Below are 15223 nucleotides of genomic sequence, written 5' to 3'. Positions count from 1 at the left end.
CAGTGCAACTCAATAATTACACCCAATACCGCCTCCTGTCAGTAACAGTGCACTCCAGTAATTACACCCAATACCGACTCCTGTCAGTAACAGTGCACTCCAGTAATTACACCCAATACTGCCTCCTGTCAGTAACAGTGTAACACAATAATAACACCCAATATTGCCTCGTGTCAGTAACAGTGCACTCCAGTAATTACACCCAATACTATCTCCAGTCAGTAACAGTGCATCCCGATAATAACACCCAATACTGCCTCCTGTCAGTAACAGTGCAACACAATAATAACACCTAATACTGCCTCCTGTCAGTAACATTGCATCCCGATAATAACACCCAATACTGTATCCTGTCAGTAACAGTGCACCCCAATAATAACACCTAATACTGCCTCCTGTCAGTAACAGTGCACACCAATAATAACACCCAATACTGCCTCCTGTCAGTAACAGTGTAACACAATAATAACACCCAATACTGCCTCCAGTCAGTAACAGTGTAACACAATAATAACACACAAAATTGCCTCCTGTCAGAAACAGTGCACCCCAATAATAACACCCAATACTGCCTCCTGTCAGTAACAGTGCACTCCAGTAATTACACCCAATACTGCCTCCTGTCAGTAACAGTGTAACACAATAATAACACCCAATATTGCCTCGTGTCAGTAACAGTGCACTCCAGTAATTACACCCAATACTGCCTCCTGTCAGTAACAGTGTAACACAATAATAACACCCAATACTGCCTCCTGTCAGTAACAGTGTAACACAATAATTACACCCAATACTGCCTCCTGTCATTAACAGTGTAACAAAATAATTACACCCAATACTGCCTCCTGTCAGTAACAGTGCACTCCAGTAATTACACCCAATACTGCCTCCTGTCAGTAACAGTGCATCCCGATAATAACACCCAATACTGCCTCCTGTCAGTAACAGTGCAACACAATAATAACACCCAATACTGTCTCCTGTCAGTAACATTGCATCCCGATAATAACACCCAATACTGTATCCTGTCAGTAACAGTGCATCCCAATAATAACACCCAATATTGCCTCCTGTCAGTAACAGTGCATCCCGATAATAACACCCAATACTGTCTCCTGTCAGTAACAGTGTAACACAATAATAACACCCAATACTGCCTCCTGTCAGTAACAGTGCCCCCTAATAATAACACCCAATACTGCCTCCTGTCAGTAATAGTGCATCCCGATAATAACACCCAATACTGCCTCCTGTAAGTAACAGTGCGACACAATAATAACACCCAATACCGCCTCCTGTCAGTAACAGTGCATCCCAATAATAACACCCAATACCGCCTCCTGTCAGTAGCAGTGCACCCCAATAATAACACCCAATACTGCCTCCTGTCAGTAACAGTGTAACACAATAATTACACCCAATACTGCCTCCTGTCAGTAACAGTGCATCCCGATAATAACACCCAATACTGCCTCCTGTCAGTAACAGTGCACACCAATAATAACACCCAATACTGCCTCCTGTCAGTAAAAGTGCACACCAATAATAACACCCAATATTGCCTCCTGTCAGTAACAGTGCACTCCAGTAATTACACCCAATACTGCATCCTGTCACTAACAGTGTAACACAATAATAACACCCAATATTGCCTCCTGTCAGTAACAGTGCACTCCAGTAATTACACCCAATACTGCATCCTGTCAGTAACAGTGTAACACAATAATAACACCGAATATTGCCACCTGTCAGTAACAGTGCACTCCAGTAATTACACCCAATACTGCCTCCTGTCAGTAACAGTGTAACACAATAATAACACCCAATACTGCCTCCTGTCTGTAACAGTGTAACAGAATAATTACACCCAATACTGCCTCCTGTCAGTAACAGTGTAACACAATAATTACACCCAATACTGCCTCCTGTCATTAACAGTGTAACACAATAATTACACCCAATACTGCCTCCTGTCTGTAACAGTGCACTCCAGTAATTACACCCAATACTGCCTCCTGTCAGTAACATTGCATCCCGATAATAACACCCAATACTGTATCCTGTCAGTAACAGTGCACCCCAATAATAACACCTAATACTGCCTCCTGTCAGTAACAGTGCACACCAATAATAACACCCAATACTGCCTCCTGTCAGTAACAGTGCAACACAATAATAACACCCAATATTGCCTCCTGTCAGTAACAGTGCATACCGATAATAACACCCAATACTGTCTCCTGTCAGTAACAGTGTAACACAATAATAACACCCAATACTGCCTCCTGTCAGTAACAGTGCCCCCCAATAATAACACCCAATACTGCCTCCTGTCAGTAACAGTGCATCCCGATAATAACACCCAATACCACCTCCTGTCAGTAACAGTGCACACCAATAATAACACCCAATATTGCCTCCTGTCAGTAACAGTGCACTCCAGTAATTACACCCAATACTGCATCCTGTCAGTAACAGTGTAACACAATAATAACACCCAATACTGCCTCCTGTCAGTAACAGTGTAACACAATAATAACACCCAATATTGCCTCCTGTCAGTAACAGTGCACTCCCGTAATTACACCCAATAATGTCTCCTGTCAGTAACAGTGCACCCCAATAATAATACTCAATACTGCATCCTGTCAGTAACAGTGTAACACAATAATAACACCCAATACTGCCTCCTGTCAGTAACAGTGCACTCCTGTAATTACACCCAATACTGCCTCCTGTCAGTAACAGTTTAACACAATAATAACACCCAATATTGCCTCCTGTCAGTAACAGTGCAACACAATAATAACACTCAATACTGCATCCTGTCAGTAACAGTGTAACACAATAATAACACCCAATATTGCCTCCTATCAGTAACAGTGCACTCCAGTAATTACACCCAATACTGCATCCTGTCAGTAACAGTGTAACACAATAATAACACCCAATACTGCCTTCTGTCAGTAACAGTTTAACACAATAATAACACCCAATATTGCCTCCTGTCAGTAACAGTGCAACACAATAATAACACTCAATACTGCATCCTGTCAGTAACAGTGTAACACAATAATAACATCCAATATTGCCTCCTGTCTGTAACAGTGCACTCCAGTAATTACACCCAATACTGCCTCCTGTCAGTAACAGTGCACTCCAGTAATTACACCCAATACTGCCTCCTGTCAGTAACAGTTTAACACAATAATAACACCCAATATTGCCTCCTGTCAGTAACAGTGCAACACAATAATAACACTCAATACTGCATCCTGTCAGTAACAGTGTAACACAATAATAACACCCAATATTGCCTCCTATCAGTAACAGTGCACTCCAGTAATTACACCCAATACTGCATCCTGTCAGTAACAGTGTAACACAATAATAACACCCAATACTGCCTTCTGTCAGTAACAGTTTAACACAATAATAACACCCAATATTGCCTCCTGTCAGTAACAGTGCACTCCAGTAATAATACCCAATACTGTCTCCTGTCAGTAGCAGTGCACCCTGATAATAACAGCCAATACTGTCTCCTCTCAGTAACAGTGCATCCCGATAATAACACCCAATACTGCCTCCTGTCAGTAGCAGTGCACCCCGATAATAACACCCAATACTGTCTCCTCTCAGTAACAGTGCAACACAATATTAACACCCATTACAGATCCAGCTTACTCTGCGACCCATTACAATAGGGAATAAAAACAGTAATAAGACAACTAAGATTATCAAACAGGACAGAAGGAGAGAAATGCGGTAAGAGAATATAAACATGTTTTTTTTATAGACATGATGCTGATCTAGTTCTGAAAAATCTTAATATCAAACAAGGTTTGAGGATTTTAGGAATAAAATGGACCAAATAGATGGGCCATATGGTTCTTAGCTGCCTACAAACTCCTTGGAGATTATTCAGTTAGCAGCAGTATAAAACCTAACATCCATGTTCTGCTGCGCACATATCCACCTATTACAGTAGGCTCAACATTGCTTCTTTTCCTGCAGCATTTTATGGGGTGCGATGAAAAACTAGCACTGTTGTTTTTTGCTATGTGGAACAGGAAAACGTGGCCGAGCCACTAATAGAATCTACTCTTATGTTCCTAAATAGTAAATGGTGTTGCAAAGAAACATTAAAAACAACTATCTTCTTCTATAGCCCTCTATCAATCAAGACAAAACTGCATAATGTGAATCTAACACTTAGGACTGCTGTGTACTTGTTCAAAAAACTAAGTGTTGTGAGAAATGATGTGTGTGCAGGTGTTGATATTGCAGTGTCATGTAGGCACACACCAGCGGATAACTCAAGCTATGAACAGCCCAGTTACTTAACCAGTGGAGTTGGTTCATTGTTAGATAGTTGGTACTACCGTACTCACTGTTACATGTACACTTGTAATGGAGCAGAGCTTAAGTGGAGCCACAGTTCTATACATCTCACCACCTGGTAAGTGTATGCTGCAAACAGGTAACTGTACAGAGATGCTGGAACACTGTTAAATGCAGGTATTAACCAGGTTCTCTTTAAATGCTAAGTAGGAGACTTCTGTCTCCCACCATGTCACTTTACACAGTACAGACAAGATGGACCTTTTACATGCTCAGTAGTAATCATGGTGGCCATCTTGGGACAGGGCATGAAGCCTCTCAGCAGAACAAGAGGACTAAAGTCTGCGTAGTAGCGCATTCCTCTTTCAACAAGTGTCAAATAGAATAAACATGGCTCCTTAGGCTCCAAATTATTATTTTTTTTTTAAAAGTTGTAAACCAGGTTTTTTATTGAAGATTTAAATCTACAGCTTTATTTAATGAGATTGTGTCGGTTCATGCAACTCACACCCTATTACATTTACCCCTATGTCTTTTTTCTGAACTTTATAACTGTCTCAGACGATTAGGAAAGTATCTAGTACTCAGAAAGTTTTGTTAAATTGCCATTTGGAGTAGCACAAATTGTGAATGTTACTGTGGGAACAATCATAGACAATTTTACTTTTTCTATTATGTCCATAAAAGAAAAAATATATTTTTCCAATATCCTATCAAAAGAAATACCTATCTGTCTTGATAACAAAAAACAATAAGCATTTCCTTGTCTAGACTAAGAACTAAACATACAATTCCTAGCTGTTTATTGTTTTTTTTTTTATTAGGTATTATTGTTACATGTCACTGAACAAAGAATGACTCAAATAAAGACGAAGCAGCTTGAGTGCCTAATCCATCTAAAATATGTATTAGTCGATTGTGGTTTTTCAGTATTTTTGTTTGTTATTAAGGCACATGAAGCCATGCATCCTACACACATTGGAGCTCATTCAGACCTGCTCGTGAGATGCAATCGCTCGCTGGCCAAAAGGGGCCGGATATTTAAATTAAGCGCTCGGACTGCATTGCGTAAGGACACCCACTGTGTGTTAGCGAGCTACGGCAAGGTGCGCTCGCAAGTGTCTGAAGACGCCCCCTTGCCTCTCGCAACACACGTTATCTCTGGGAAATGTATGATTAATCGGGACCATCGTGAGCCATCGGTGCAGCTCGCAGTCCTTGGGGTTGCCTTTCCCCGCCGCAAGCACTGCGATCAGTGCGGGCTGAAATACAGGACATGCAGGTGATGTGTACAATGACACTACTTTGCTAATTATGCACACCCTTTAAACAGCGTTTTGGGGGACTGACATGCCTGCTTTCACAATACCACTCCCCCGTTCACAAGCACCTTCCCCTGTTACCACCCACAAACTGCACTATCTGTCACTCAAAGCAGCGACCTGATAGTGGCTTACGAGCTACCAAAATCAGATCGCAATGAATGGCTTGTGCACACGCACTGCGAATTATACGCATGCGCAGATGGGCAAAAATCGCTCACAGCGAGCGATCGTGCCTTAGCAAGCGGGTCTGAATCAGGTCCATAGTCCTTAATATCTTCTGTGGTAAAATCATTAGCGCTTATATTTCCTTTATATTGACCAAACTAATGATGTTTTCAAATGTGCGGTTTAATTTCTGTAACCCCTGATCATGTTGCATATTTACCATGACACTGTAATAATTAGAATGTGTGTCATATTCTGTAGCAACAACTATACAAGCAAAAAAAGAGACAGTGCACCCAAAAATGATAAAGCTTCAATAGTAAGTAAAAGCTTAATTTACTACTAAACCAGTTAAATAGCGCAAATTCTAATTTATTAATTTTGCATCATGAGTGGAGGGAGTTCAGGGCCCATTAATGTCTCAGCATTTGTGGATAGTTTATCATTTGTATACGGTTGCTTGTATGCAGGTACTGTTGTGTAGTCACTTTGGACCTGTCTTCATCACCCGGAAACATTTTTGTTGCTACCTGCATCTTTAGTGCAGGTAGCAGATTCTTTTTCTGCCATTATAGGTGCTGTGTCTGGAGCTCCTGTGATTCTGAGACTGGCTTGTTTCATGACCTTTCTCCTCTCTGGCTGCCCTGACTACTGCATGGATTGGAAAGTGACTCTACAGGACCTGACATCTGACTGGTCTTAGGCTACTGTACAGGCTCTGCTTGGGATTTGAACTTTTCTGCCATCATGTATGACCTTGTATGTGCCCAGTTCCCTGTGTTTATTAGGGATATAGTTACGTGACCGGCGGCCGCAAGGTCGCCAGTCACAATCCTGACTGCAGAATGCCGGCTGGTGAATTATGATAGGTGTAGAAATACCGAAACCGGTCATAACCGAGACGCCAGAATCAAGGGCGATGCGTGCCCGAACGAGGATAGTCTGGGGCGCCCGTCCTGTTAGCCACGGGGTGGGAGGGTTAGGTTTAAGGCAGTTAGCGGGGTTAGCGTTAGGTTTTGGGGGGGTAAGGGTTAGGCACCCCTAGTGAGGAGGGTTAGGGTTAGGCACCCCCAGGGAGAGTTTAGGGTTAGACATCCCCCCTGGGAGGGTTAGGTTTAGGGTACGATAAGAGGGGGTTAGGGTTAGGCACCCCCTGGGGGGAGGTTAGGGTTAGACACCACTAAGGGAGGGTTAGGGGGGGACAGGGGAGGTTAGGGTACTTACCTGCCTCTGTCGGGAATTTCATCCTGTCGGGCAGCCGCTGTTGGGAATTCAATCCCATTCCGTTTATCCCTCCCTATCTATGCTAGGCTATCCAAGTGAATGGAAGAAAGACAGACACTCACATAGTAATCATTAATCTCTGGGTGGACAGAGGGGATCCGGTCAATATCCCGTCCGTCAGGATGCCGACGCTTAGAATGCCGGCGCTGGAATCCAGACATTTCAGAATCTCGGCGCTGGCATCTCAGCGGTAAGTACAGCGGTTGGGGTAGGGTTAGAGGTTAGGGTTATGTGCTAAGTGGAGAGTTTGGGTTAGGCACTAAGGAGGGTGGGTTAGGTTTAGGGTGCGGGGAGAAAGAGGTTATGTTTAGGCACTAGGGGTGAGGTTTGGTTCAGGCACGAGGAATAAGGGTTAGGGTTAAGGGTAGGGAGCGGGGTTGGGTTAGGATACTGACAGACAAGTGTCTGTCAGTATCCTATTTATCTGTCAGTATCCTATCCTAATTCTGACCACTGTGATCCCAAGCGCCGGCTTCCCAAACCCAAATAGAGGATAATAATAATAACCCGGAGAGAGATATATTGCACAAAGGCCATATTTTCATGTAAGAAGAGAAATGGACAATAAAACAGATCCTATTTTACTGTCTCAATGTTGCTGTTCAGTTCTCTGCTTGTGTATAGTGTGTGAATGAGAACAAAAACTCCTACAGAACCTGGCAAATAACAGAAAGAAGATGGAAATAAAGGCCTAAGTTGTGCTGCTGTAGTGCTTTATTCTAAACAACAGAATACATGTATGATCATTTTCATGAAGATGTCTGTAATTCTGCTTGCAGGATTTAGCTTCTGTCCTTTTCTGATATCTTCACCAAGAGCCCTTCTGCCAGTATTATTAATGCATGATAAAGCTCTCTCAGTACAGCAATCTCCAGGGCCTGGCCTTACGGCAGAACTCGAGTATAACATCATTGGGGCATAGGAATTTCTGAATGTTAAATTGACAGAAATAAAGTCTCAGAGATGATAGTCATCATTCCCCAAGCTCTCTGAGATCAAAAACATGTAATGGAATGATGCGTGCTAAACGCATCATTAGTGACCCCTCACAGATCAATTATAGATTAGACTGCTTTAGGTGTAAATTTAGCAAATGTAAGTATCCCGCAAGACTATTGTACAAGGAGAGGACTGACATTGCTGGTAATCCTGTGTCCCCACTACCATGTCCCTTCTATATTCCACTTCACTAGAACAGCAATTCCCAATCTGTACAAGGACATTAATTAAAACGTTAATAGTGTCCTCCAAAATGCCGTTGTGCCCACTGTCCACTTAACCACAGATATGTGGACATGTGGGACAGGGCAAACTAAAGATTACATGACTATGACAGCCCACTGGGTAGGTGTATTGCCTACAACAGTGCAAACAGCAACAGCAGCATCTAACAAATGCCAGCTCATTCAGAGGCAGGCTACTCTGCGTATCACCAGTTTTACTAAGAGGCATACCGCTAAGAACCTCTTCGAAAAACTCAAGGAAATCATTGCAAAATGGCTTACCCTGCTTGGACTCTCCTCTGTATTTGAGATTTCTGACAATGCCACCAATAAGCATGACTGACTCCTCTCCTATCTGTGATTCCTCAGAAGGATCCTTGAGTGCTACGCCTGCTGCTGCTGCTGCTGCTGTTGCTGCTGCTATGAGTGGATCTTCCTCCCATAAGGGGACCAGGTAGATGACTACTTTTAGTAGTTTAACAAAACAATTGACTGTCAAACAATCCTTTACATGGGGGAACAAGTATGACAGCAGTCACCCAGTTGCACAGCAGATTACTGACGCCATAACAGCTATGCTGGTATTAGATGTCCGTCCAGTATCCGCCATTAATGCAGTAGGTTTTAGACAGTTAATGGAGGTCCTGTGTCCTTGCCACCATGTCCCTTCTAGATTCCACTTCACTAGAACAGCAACTCCCAGTCTGTACAAGGATATTAAAAAAAACCTTATTAGTGTCCTCCGAAATGCCGTTGTACCCACTTTTCACTTAACCACAGATATGTGGACAAGCGGGACAGGGCAAACTAAATATTACATGACTGTGACAGCCCATTGGGTAGGTGTATTGCCTCCAACAATGCAAACAGCAACAGCATCTAACAAATGTCAGCTCATTCAGAGGCAGGCTACTTTGTATATCACCGGTTTCACTAAGAAGCATACAGCTGAGAACCTCTTAGAAAAACTCAGGGAAATCATTGCAAAATGGCTTACCCCGCTTGGACTTTCCTTGGGATTTGTGATTTCTGACAAATCACAATTTCTAGGCGAATTTGAACACGTCCAATGTTTTGCAACACAATTAATTTGGTGGTGCAAAATGTTTTAGAAAAAGACAGGGGCGTGCAGGAGATGCTCTCAATGGTCCTTAAGATTTTGATACATTTTTGACATTCAGCAACTGCATGTTGAAGATTGCAGCACCAGCAAGTACTGTTGAATTTGCTTTGCCATCAGCTGAAGCAAGAGGTAGTAACTAGGTTGAATTCTACTCTCAATATGCTTCAGCAGATGGAGGAGCAGCAAAAGGTCATCCAAGGCTACACAATGGCCTATGACATAGGGAAAGAAGCGGGAATGCACCTTAGTCAAGCACAGTGGAGAATAATTTTTGTGTTGTGTAAGGTTCTCAAACCCTTTGAACTTGCCTCATGTGAAGTTAGTTCAGATACTGCAAGCTTGAGTCAGGTCATTCCCCTGCCAAACGGTCAAAACGGGCGTTTTAAGGGTGTGTATAATTAACAAAGCAGCGTCATCGGCCATGTCACTTGGTTGTCTCTTAGCCTGAACTGTTCGCATGATTGCGGTAGGAAAATCCAACCACAAGCACTGCGAGCAGTTCAGACGCCTTTCGATGTACTCGATTAATCTAATAAATAGCGGAGATGACGTATGATGCGAGCGGCCAGGGGGCGTCTTTACAATATAGCGAGCGCATGTTTCGTTCGCTCGCTCAGACATAGAGGAGTCAACAGACCGCAAAGAGCGAGCGCTCAATTTAAATAGCCGGCCCCTTTTTCTGAACGAGCGAGCGCAAATAGCGTCCGGCTCTGAATCAGGCCCTATGTTCATCAAAATGAATTACAAATTCCACGAGGAATACTTTTACCAGCAATTAAGTAAAAAAAATACAGAGGCGCCTGTAATGGTGAATTCCAGCAAGGACACATTAATATTGTGTGAAGAAGAGGATGTACACGCTGATGATGATGACGATGACGACATCTGATCTTACCTATGTTGTAAAGCCAGTTTGTGTATGGGATCATTGCCACCAATGTCCACTGCGCATTGGCAGCTTGTTTTGTGGGGGCTAAAACAAACCAATAATTTCGGCCACAAGTGGCAGTCCCTGTTGCTGAAGTGATTGGTTTGTTAAACTGTGAATGTCCTGTTTCATATATACAACATAAGGGTGGGTGGGAGGGCCCAAGGACAATTCCATCCTGCACCTCTTTTCTTTGCATTATGTGCTGTTTGGGGCATTGCTGCCTGACATTTTAAATTGTATAGTTTATGAATGTCCAGAAATTGTAATAATAATAATAATTTTATTTATATAGCGCTTTTCTCCTAAAGGACTCAAAGTGCTTTACATTTGCCTTTACAGTACAAAATACAAAAGAAGCTTAAATAAGGGACATTAGTGAAATGCTTGGGTGAAGAGGTAAGTCCTTGAGTCTATTTTTGAAGGATTCTAGAGTGGAGGCCTCTCAAACTATGCGGGGAAGTGAGTTCCATAAGGTTGGAGCCCCAAAACTGAAAGCTCGACCCCCAGGCGAATTCCGAGAGATTCTAGGTACTGTTAACAGTCCTTTGTCAATGGATCGCAGTAATTGAGTGGGACGATAAGGAATTAGAAGCTGTTTCAGGTACCTTGAGCCATGGTCATGTAGGGCTTTGTAAGTTAGTAAGCCAATCTTGAAAAAAATTTGCTATCTGACAGGCAGCCAGTGAAGGGAGTAGAGAGTGGGTGTTATGTGGCTGGAACGGGGCTGGTTGGTTAATAGCCTGGCAGTTGCGTTTTGTACCATCTGCAAGCGGTGCAGTTCTATTGCTGGGAGTCCAAGGTAGAGAGCATTACAGTAGTCTAGGCGTGATTATATAAATGCATGTATGAGTTTAGGCAGATCTTCTGAGGGAATTAAGTGCTTGATTCTGGCAATGTTCCTCAGATGAAAGAATGAGGATTTGATTGTGGCCGATACCTGATGTTTAAGTGTCAAGCCACTATCCAGGACAACACCAAGGTTCCACACATGTTCAGTGTTTTGTAATTCTGATCCCCCAAGCGTAAGTACTGTTGGTTGCCTATGCTGTAGCCCTGTCTTGTGACCTATCATAAGTACCTCTGTTTTATCAGGGTTCAGTCGCAGCCAACTGGCATTCATCCACTCCTGAAGCTCAGCTAGGCAGCCATTTAGGGTTGTTATGGGGTCCTTTGTACCTGGAGCAAAAGACAGGTAGAGTTGTGTATCATCTGCATAGCAGTGGTAGACCAGGCCATGACGTCTGATTATTTTACCCAATGGTAGCATGTATACTGCAAAAAGCATGGGAAATAGTATAGAACCCTGTGGGATACCGCATGGAAGTGGCACTGGTGATGGAAAGTTTACTCCAGAAGAAACTCTGTGACCTGCCGGTCAGAAATGATTTGAACCAGCTAAGGACTGTAGATAATAGAATTGTGTAGGACCTGCGCATGGGGAATTAACATAACTCAAACATATAAATATAATTGATTTAATGTAAATAAATATAGAGATACAATGATAATCACATACAATCTAAATTAAAATACTAACAACATCTACAAACAATTTGAGGTAGAGAGAGAGGATTTTGAAAAATTCCAGCGGTCTGCTAAACCTGGGATATCCCGTGCACAAATGTTCAAATACTCATGAGTCAATTAATAGCCAGGTATCATGGCACCATCAACAGCTTTGATATATATATGTTCCACTGTGTCATGACCGGAGTATAGATAATTAGAAACTGTGAGCATAAGTGGAAATGTCACTCTATTGGCAGCAGGTAATGACAGATGTACAATACCTCAGTAAATATCCAGGGTTCCAGTGTGAACCAGCAGTCTTGTTGATAAGATATAATAACTGAGACTCACAGTTTACTCCGTCCGTCTCCAGAGTCCTGCTTATAATAGTAAGCAATCCAGCGCTTGTTGCAGTGGGGAGTGAGGCCCTGGTATAGGCACAAATGAATTGCAAGTCCATCCGACCGTCCTGGGAAACTGTGCTGGGCAATCCCCCCGCCAGCAGCTGTGGTATAGTAGCGGGATTGGGTAGAGATTGATGCTGTTCTCCAGTGAATGGAGTAATCAGGTAGTGGAGCCCTTAACGCATTTCATCACATACACGTGACTTTCTCAAAAGGTGTGGCTCCAGACCTCAGGTGTACCCTTTATATATGCTCCAATGTGTCTTAGCATGTGTGTGTGATTGATTACACAGCAGTGAAGTTAATTAGCCATTTTCAACAGCTTAGTAAAGTAGCTCCATGTTCCTTCATAAATCAAGGGAGGCATTCAGATATTTGATGGCTGCAACAAACAGTGATAATTATGCAGCGAATATATATATATCAATCCTTTTTATCGATTGGATATTCCGGCTTAGGACTCTGCCATCCAGTCCACAGAAATTTTTCAGGCACTCAATTAGAATCCACAGTATCAAATGCTGCTGAGAGATCCAGAAGGATTAAGATTGAACAATCACCTCTATCTCTTACCATCAGAAGCTCATTAAGCACACATACCAGGGCTGTTTCAGTGCTATGTCTTCTCCTGAATCCTGACTGCAATGGATCATAAATATCATGGGTAGACAGGTGGGTTTCCAGTTGCATTGCCACCACTTTCTCAATTACCTTTTTTAGAAAAGGAAGGTTTGATACTGGTCTATAGTTGGTGATGCAGTCGGGCTCTAAATTAGATTTTTTAAGAAGTGGTCTAACAATTGCTTCCTTTAGTGGTTTTGGAAAAATGCATGTTTGCAAAAAGCATTCAACTATTTTTGCAAATACAGGGCCAATCATGTCCATACACCCTATGAGAAACTTGGTTAGGGCAGGTTCCAGATCACAGGTGGTGGGTAGCAACTAGGGGTGTGCACCGGACACTTTTCGTGTTTTGTGTTTTGGTTTTGGATCTGGATCTTTCTTCGTGTTTTGGATCTGGATTGGTTTTGCCAAAACCACCCTTCCGTGTTTTGGGTTCTGGGTTTTGTGTTTTGGATCTGGATTTTTTCTTAAAAAATAAAAAAAAAACGCTAAAATCACATAAATGGGCCTTTTTTTGTTCCTACGCTATTAATAACCCCAATAACATTAATTTCCACTCATTTCCACTCTATTCTGAACACCTCACACCTCACAATATTGTTTTTAGGCCAAAAGGTTGTACCGAGGAAGCTGGATGACTATGCTAAGCGACACAAGGGGGCGGCACAAACACGTGGCCCATCTAGGAGTGGCACTGCAGTGGCAGACAGGAAGCCAATCAGCGTTATGGTGCCCATTTGCATGTAGCACGAACCCGGGAGATCCGTGCTACATGCATCTGTGTGATTGGCACAGAGCAATGACAGGTCCGTGAGACCCGTCTGTGCTGCTGTGGTAAAAAAAAAAAAAAAAAACCTGTGTAAAAAAAGAAAAAAATGGCGTGCACCCCCCCAAAAAAGAGCAACCAGCCCCGGGCATTAGTAACCCAGTGCTGGGTGTGCTTAAATACAGGGGACAAACGACGTAGGGGTCCCCTGTACTTAAGCACAACCAGCACCGGGCTAGTCAGAACCAGCGCTGGTTGCCAAAATACGGGGGACAAACGACGTAGGGGTCCCCTGTATTCTGCGCAACCAGCTCTGGGCTCTGATCCGGTCCTGGTTCTGGAAATATAGGGGACAAAAAATGAGTAGGGTTCCCCTGTATGTTCCAGAACCAGCACTGGACTTTTTCTAGCGGGGGGCTGATGCCACAGCCAGGGGAGCCCTTTCACCCGGCCCCCCAGCCGCAGCATCAACCCTGACCGCTAGTCAGCCCAGGCCGGGGATCCCTGGAGAGCTGGGGACCCCCCCAATAAAGGGGTCACCCTCTCCAGGGCACCCCAGGCCCAGGCTGATAGCCCGGGGCTATCCCCGCCACCCCTGGTGGCGGTGGGTGGCGGGTTGATTGTGTGGTGTGGTGTAAATAAAGAATATCAAACATTGTCTTTACAAGTAGAACTGCAAGTCCCAGCTAGCCTGCCCCGCATGCTGGTACTTGGAGAACCACAAGTACCAGCATGCAGGGCATTAAGGGCCCACTAGTACCTGTAGTTCACCTGTAAAAAATTTTTTTAAAAAAACACAGGACACACACACCGTGACAGTATAAGTTTATTAAACATACATACACACACACACATGTACACATACTCACCTATGTAACCTGTAGCATCGGTCCACTTGTCCGGTAAAGTATCCCTAGGGGACCTGTGAAAAAAAACATACTCACCATCTCCTATGCGAGGTTCTGTCCTCTTCGTTCCAAAGTAGGCATCCCCGGACTTGGCAAAAAAAAAAAACGAAAACGCGATCCACGAACTTAGTACCGTTCTATAGAACGGTACTTCCCGAATGAGAGCTTAGCGGCGGGGTATCACCATGGAAACCCCGCTGCTAAGCGTTCATTGGCTGAGAGAGGTCATCTCCCGTCTCTCAGCCAATGAACGGCTCCCTCCATTGTAGTCAATGGTGGGAACCGCAGGGTAAACTTTAATAACCTTGCGGCTCCCAGCATTGACTACAATGGAGGGAGCCGTTCATTGGCTGAGAGAGACGGGAGATGGCCTCTCTCAGCCAATGAACGCTTAGCAGCGGGGTTTCCATGGTGATACCCCGCCGCTAAGCTCTCATTCGGGAAGTACCGTTCTATAGAACGGTACTAAGTTCGTGGATCGCGTTTTCGTTTTTTTTTTTTTGCCAAGTCCGGGGATGCCTACTTTGGAACGAAGAGGACAGAACCTCGCATAGGAGATGGTGAGTATGTTTTTTTTCACAGGTCCCCTATGGATACTTTACCGGACAAGTGGACCG

At 43.6% G+C, this 15223-nt stretch overlaps 1 long non-coding RNA gene across 1 annotated transcript in view; it reads right to left on the bottom strand.

Annotated features, from left to right (window-relative positions):
• The window catches only part of LOC148541923 (uncharacterized), a 67030-nt gene extending 54519 nt beyond the window's left edge, over positions 1–12511 (bottom strand). Inside the window, exon 1 of the long non-coding RNA XR_015878481.1 lies at positions 12186–12511. This is a non-coding gene — a long non-coding RNA (uncharacterized LOC148541923). The remainder of the gene's footprint in view (positions 1–12185) is intronic.
• Positions 12512–15223: the final 2712 nt, after the last annotated feature.

Source organism: Taudactylus pleione, unplaced genomic scaffold, assembly GCF_031769625.1.
Source record: "Taudactylus pleione unplaced genomic scaffold, aTauple2 ptg000016l, whole genome shotgun sequence".
Classification (NCBI taxonomy): domain Eukaryota; kingdom Metazoa; phylum Chordata; class Amphibia; order Anura; family Myobatrachidae; genus Taudactylus; species Taudactylus pleione.
This window is presented reverse-complemented; position numbering and strand designations above follow the sequence as displayed.